Genomic DNA, 7,270 nt, shown 5'->3' with positions numbered 1-7,270 from the left:
CTAAAAACTAACTAAAACACACTAAAAACTATATGAAATTAACCCCAAAAAGCGTATAAAATATCCGCTCATCACAACACCAAACTTAAACTGTTGCTTGTCCTCAAGCAACTAGATAAATAAAATAGAATACAAATAATTTTTAAGAAGGAACAATATCTCAGAGTTTTTTTTTTTTGAGTGAAGCTCAGATTCTAATTAGATGAGCGGGACTAGTAGCTTTTTGCTTCTGAACAGTTTTGGCACCTCACTTTATCCATTGAAGCTCAGAGTGATTGGCATCTATAGGAACTCAGAATTCAGATAGTGATGTTGATTCTCCAAGTTCAGTATGTTGATTCTTGAACACAGCTACTTTATGAGTCTTGGCCGTGGCCCTAAGCACTTTGTTTTCCAGTATTACCACCGGATACATCAATGCCATAGACACATAATTGGGTGAACCTTTTCAGATTGTGACTCAGCTTTGCTAAAGTCCCCAATTAGAGGTGTCCAGGGTTCTTAAGCACACTCTTCTTTTTGCTTTGGACCTTGACTTTAACCGCTCAGTCTCAAGTTTTCACTTGACACCTTCACGCCACAAGCACATGGTTAGGGACAGCTTGGTTTAGCCACTTAGGTCAGGATTTTATTCCTTTAGGCCCTCCTATCCACTGATGCTCAAAGCCTTGGGATCCTTTTTATTTACCCTTGCCTTTCTGCAAGCTTTGTTCTTTGCTGCTTTTTCTTGCTTCAAGAATCATTTTTATGATTTTTCAGATTATCAATAACATGTCTCATGTTCATCATTCTTTCAAGAGCCAACATATTTAACAGTCTTAAACATCAAATTCAAAAGACATATGCACTGTTCAAGCATCCATTCAGAAGACAGAAAGTATTGCCACCACATTTAAATAATTAGAATTTATCTTAAAAACTCGAAAAATATTGCCTCTTATTCTAAAGAAATTCTTCTATTCTATTCATGTTTAATGATGATGATAAAATTAAATTATAGCTTAATTGGGGATAAAATCAAAAATATAGATACTAATTACTACTATATGACTCCTAAGGTAAAACTAATAAAAATAGTTATCACAGAGTTAAGGCTAAGATTAGAATTTAACAACCTTTGTTCTGGGAAGTGGATGTTCCTCTAATCTGCGGGGTGCTTGGTCCTTCAAGAGATAATTTCTGGCGCTTCAATTCCCTTAGATCACGCCCTTACTCCTCCTGTTCTTTAAGCAAATAGCAAAGAATGCTACTTTGTTCCTTCTGTTCTTTCTGTATTTGTTCCATAGCTTCTTTCATCTTGGTAATAGATGTTTTCAGATACTCCCAGTATTCAGATTGAGGGATTTCTGGGAGAATTTCCTGTGTTCTCTTCTTGATGGAGTCATCCTGTGCTTGTTGTTTTTCCATTGATGCTTTGGTGATTGGCCGCTCAACTGAGATATACTCAGTTATTCCCATCCTTACTCCAGCGTCTTTGCAGAGCATAGAAATCAAGCTTGGATAAGCCAACCTGGCATCTTTGGAATTTTTGTTTGCAATTTTGTAGAATTCAGTTGAAATCAGTTGATGAACTTCCACTTCTTTTCCCATCATGATGCAATGGATCATCACTGCTCTTCTAATAGTGACTTCAGAACGGTTGCTAGTGGGCAGCAGAGAATGCCCAATGAAGTCCAGCCATCCTCTGGCGACTGGTTTGAGATCTTCTCTTTTGAGTTGAATTGGGACACCCTTCGTGCTAGTGGTCCACCTGGCTCCAGGGATACATATATCCTCTAGAATCTTATCCAGGCCCTTGTCTGTTCTCATCATTCTCCTATTGAAGGAGTCTGGATCGTCTTTCAGCTGAGGCAGCTTTAAGATCTCCCTGATCTTGTCAGGATGGGTATGAACAATCTTTCCTCTGACCAAGGTCCGATAGTCATAGATAGCAGATCCAGATAGTCTTTGCCTGTCTGTATGCCACATATTAGCATAGAACTCCTGGACCATATTCCTTCCCACTTTCGTTTCAGGATTAGCTAGGATCTCCCAGTTCCTGATTCGAATTTGCTCCTGGATCTCTGGATATTCGTCTTCTTTCAGATCGAATTTAACTTCCGGGATCACTGATCTTAGACCCATTATTTTGTAATAATGGTCTGAATGTTCTTTAGTTAAGAACTTCCCTTGATTCCAAAGTGGTTTTGGAACGCTTTCTTTCTTGCCTCTTGGAGTGGGTTGTTTTCCTTTAGGAGCCATGATCTTAGTGATCACGGATAAGCACACCAAACTTAGAGGTTTGCTTGTCCTCAAGAAAAAAGAAAAGAAAGGAGAGGGAGAGAAGGAGAGCTAGGTACAATGGTAGATGGGAGGGGAGGGAGGCCGAACCCATATTTAAAGGGAGAGGGGGTGGGTTTTCGAAAATAGGGAGAAAGATAAGATAGAAGATATGATTTTTTAGAAAAAAAAATATGATAAGAAAAGATATGATTTAAAATTGAAAAGATATGAAAGATATTTGAAAAAGATAGATTTGGATTTTTGAAAAAGATAATATGGAGATTTGAAAAAGATATTGCTTAGTTGAAAAGATTTTTGAATGAAAAGAGAGAGATTTGCTTTGAAAATTTTGAAAAAGAGTTGAGTTGGATTGAAAAAAAGGATTTGTGCTTATGGATTAAGATACATTTAATATTTTTAAAGAAGGGTTTTTAGAAATTAGGGATTTTAGAAATCAGGGTTCTTAACATGTTTATGCAAGAAATCATGAATTGAAACATGAAAATTAGGATTAAAATGAAAAATATGAAGAAAAAACGAATTTACCTCCTCCCCACCATCCTGGCGTTTGAACGCCCAAACGCTGCATGTTTTGGGCGTTCAACGCCCAAATGCTGCCTCTCCTGGGCGTTCAACGCCCAGCTGTTGCTTCTTTCTGGCGTTGAACGCCAGGAACCCCTTTATCACTGGGCGTTTTTCTGAACGCCCAGGACGCTGTAAATCTGGCGTTAAACGCCCAGAAGGAGCTTCTTTCTGGCATTCAACGCTCAGAAGATGCTTCTTTCTGGCGTTTAACGCCCAGATGGCTATCCTTACTGGCGTTCAACGCCCAGTGGATGCCTCTTTTGGGTGTTGAACGCCCAAAACAGATTTTTACTAGCGTTTTCTTGCCAGTGAGCTCTTTTTTCTGTTTTGTGTACAGAATCCTTCTGTAACCCTGTGAATTTATACAATTGACTCTTTACCTTAGTATCAGTGAACTTTATATAAACAAAAAAAATCAATAATAGGGCAAAATGCTTAGAGGAAGTGATGCTCTATGGCTGGGTTGCCTCCCAGCAAGCGCTTCTTTATTGTCTTTAGCTGGACCTTGCTGAGCTTTTAATCTAGCTTCAGCCTTGAGCACTCTTGCTCAACATTGCCTTCAAGATAGTGCTTGATTCTCTGTCCATTAACAATGAACTTCTTATCGGAATCAATATCTTGAAGCTCCACATAACCATATGGTGATACACTTGTAATCACATATGGTCCCCTCCACCGGGACTTCAGTTTCCCGGGGAATAGCCTGAGCCTAGAGTTAAACAACAGAACCTTTTGTCCTGGTTCAAAGATTCTAGATGACAGCTTTCTGTCATGTCACTTTTTTTAATTTTCTTTATAAAGCTTGGTATTTTCGAAAGCAGTGAATCTGAATTCCTCTAGCTCATTTAGCTGGAGCAATCTTTTTTCTCCAGCTAATTTGGCATCAAAGTTTAGGAATCTGGTTGCCCAGTAGGCTTTATGTTCCAGTTCCACGGGCAAGTGGCATGCCTTACCATACACAAGTTAGTATGGAGAGGTCCCTATAGGAGTCTTGAATGCTGTTCTGTAAGCCCACAGAGCATCATCCAAGCTTTGTGTCTAATCCTTTCTACGGGTACTTACAGTCCGTTCCAGGATTCTTTTTAGTTCTCTGTTAGAGACTTCAGCTTGCCCATTTGTCTGTGGATGATATGGGGTCGCCATCTTGTGGCGAATCCCATACCGGACCATGGCAGAGTAAAGCTGTTTGTTGCAGAAGTGAGTGCCCCCATCACTGATTAGTACCCTGGGGACACCAAACCTGCTGAATATATATTTCTGGAGAAATTTTAGCACTGTTTTAGTGTCATTAGTGGGTGTGGCAATGGCCTCAACCCATTTTGATACATAGTCAACTGCCACCAGAATATAAGTGTTTGAGTATGATGGTGGGAAAGGCCCCATGAAATCAATGCCCCATACATCAAATAGCTCAATCTCCAAGATTCCTTGTTGAGGCATGGCGTAACTGTGAGGTAAATTACCAGCTCTCTGGCAACTGTCACAGTTACGTACAAACTCTCGGGAATCTCTGTAGAGTGTAGGCCAGTAGAAGCCACATTGGAGGACCTTGGTGGCTGTTCGCTCACCTCCGAAATGACCTCCATATTGTGACCCATGGCAATGCCATAAGATCCTTTGTGCTTCTTCTTTAGGCACACACCTACGGATTATGCCATCTGCACATCTTTTAAAGAGATAGGGTTCATCCCACAAGTAGTACTTTGCATCAGTAATTAATTTTTTCTTTTGTTGCCTGTTGTACTCCTTGGGAATGAACCTTGCAGCTTTGTAGTTTGCAATGTCTGCAAACCATGGTGTTTCCTGAATGGCAAACAAATGCTCATCCGAAAAGGTTTCAGAGATTTCAAGAGAGGGGAATGACGTCTCTTCTATTGGCTCTATCTGGGACAGATGATCAGCCATTTGGTTCTCTGTCCCTTTTCTGTCTTTTATTTCTATATCAAACTCTTGCAGAAGCAACACCCATCTTATGAGCCTGGATTTTGAATCCTGCTTTGTGAGTAGATATTTAAGAGCAGCATGGTCAGTATACACAATTACCTTTGATCCTACCAAGTATGATCTAAACTTGTCAATGGCATAAACCACTGCAAGTAATTCTTTTTCTGTGGTTGTGTAATTTTTTTGGGCATCATTCAAAACACGGCTAGTATAATAAATGACATGCAGAAGCTTGTCATGCCTCTGCCCCAGTACTGCACCAATGGCGTGATCACTGGCATCACACATTAGCTCAAATGGTAATGTCCAGTCTGGTGCAGAAATAACTGGTGCTGTGACCAGCTTGGCTTTCAGCGTTTCAAATGCCTGCAGACACTCTGTGTCAAACACAAATGGCGTGTCAGCAGCTAGCAGATTGCTCAGAGGTTTTGTGATTTTTGAAAAATCCTTTATAAACCTCCTATAGAATCCTGCATGCCCCAGAAAGCTTTTGATTGCCTTAACATTGGCAGGTGGTGATAATTTTTCAATTACCTCTATTTTTGCTTGATCCACCTCTATTCCCTTGTTTAAAATTTTATGCCCAAGGACAATCCCTTCAGTCACCATAAAGTGACATTTTTCCCAGTTTAAAACCAGGTTGGTCTCTTGGCATCTTTTCAGAACTAGTTTCAGGTGATCAAGACAGGAGCTGAATGAGTCTCCATATACTGAGAAGTCATCCATGAAGACTTCCAGAAATTTTTTCATCATATCAGAGAAAATAGAGAGCATGCATCTCTGAAAGGTTGCAGGCGCATTACACAGCCCAAATGACATCCTTCTATAAGCAAACACTCCAGATGGACATGTGAATGCTGTTTTCTCTTGATCCTGGGGATCTACTGCAATCTGGTTATAGCCTGAGTAGCCATCCAAAAAGCAGTAATAATCATGACCTGCCAATCTTTCTAGCATCTGGTCTATGAATGGTAAAGGAAAATGATCCTTTCTGGTGGATGTATTGAGCCTTCTGTAGTCAATACACATGCGCCACCCTGTAACTGTTCTTGTTGGAACCAGTTCATTCTTTTCATTATGAACCACTGTCATGCCTCCCTTTTTGGGGACAACTTGAACAGGGCTCACCCAGGGGCTATCAGAAATAGGATAAATAATCCCAGCCTCCAGTAATTTGGTGACCTCTTTCTGCACCACTTCCTTCATGGATGGATTTAGCCGCCTCTGTGGTTGAACCACTGATTTAGCATTATCCTCCAATAAGATTTTGTGCATGCATCTAGCTGGGCTGATGCCCTTAAGGTCACCTATGGACCACCCAAGAGATGTCTTGTGTGTCCTTAGCACTTGAATAAGTGCTTCCTCTTCCTGTGGATTTAAAGCAGAGCTTATGATCACCGGAAAAGTGTCACCTTCTCCTAGAAATGCATATTTCAGGGATGGTGGTAATGGTTTGAGCTCGGATTTAGGAGGTTTTTCCTCTGTCTGAGGAAATCTCAGAGGCTCTTTCATTTCCTCTGAATCCTCCAAATCAGGCTGAACATCTTTAAAGATGTCTTCCAACTCTGATTCGAGACTCTCAGCCATGTTGATCTCTTCTACCAAGGAGTCAATAAGATCAACTTTCATGCAGTCTTTTGATGTGTCTGGATGCTGCATGGCTTTGACAACGTTCAACTTAAACTCATCATCATTGACTCTCAGGGTTATTTCCCCCTGTTGGACATCAATGAGAGTTCGTCCAGTTGCTAGGAAGGGTCTTCCTAGAATGAGAGTGGCACTCTTGTGCTCCTCCATTTCCAGCACTACAAAGTCAGTGGGAAAGGCGAATGGCCCAACTCTGACAATCATGTCTTCAATCACGCCTGATGGGTATTTAATGGAGCCATCAGCAAGTTGGAGACATATCCAGGTTGGTTTAACTTCTTCAGTTAAACCAAGCTTTCTGATAGTGGATGCAGGTATTAGGTTGATGCTTGCCCCAAGATCACATAAAGCTGTCTTGGTGCAATTACCTTCTAATGTGCATGGTATCAGAAAACTCCCAGGGTCTTTAAGCTTTTCAGGAAAGCTTTTCAAAATGACTGCACTGCATTCTTCAGTGAGGAGAACTCTTTCAGTTTCTCTCCAATCCTTCTTATGACTTAAGATCTCTTTCATGAACTTGGCATAAGAAGGTATATGCTCAAGTGCCTCTGCAAATGGAATCTTTATTTCAAGAGTCCTGAGATAATCTGCAAAGCGAGCAAATTGCTTATCCTGCTCCTCTTGGCGGAGTTTTTGAGGATAAGGTATCTTGGCTTTATATTCCTCAACCTTAGTTGCTGTAAATTTATTTCCTACAGAAGTGGTTGAAGAAGCCTTTTTAGATGGGTTGTTATCAGCTCTTCTGTGTGTCTGATCCATCACTGGCAATTGAGTGCCAGAGTTAGAAGCTGGAGTGACGTTAGACGCCAGCTCCTCATCTGTTCCTTGCGTT

This window comes from Arachis hypogaea, chromosome 12 (assembly GCF_003086295.3).
Source record: "Arachis hypogaea cultivar Tifrunner chromosome 12, arahy.Tifrunner.gnm2.J5K5, whole genome shotgun sequence".
Lineage (NCBI taxonomy): Eukaryota > Viridiplantae > Streptophyta > Magnoliopsida > Fabales > Fabaceae > Arachis > Arachis hypogaea.
Note: the sequence above shows the minus strand (reverse complement) of the source record.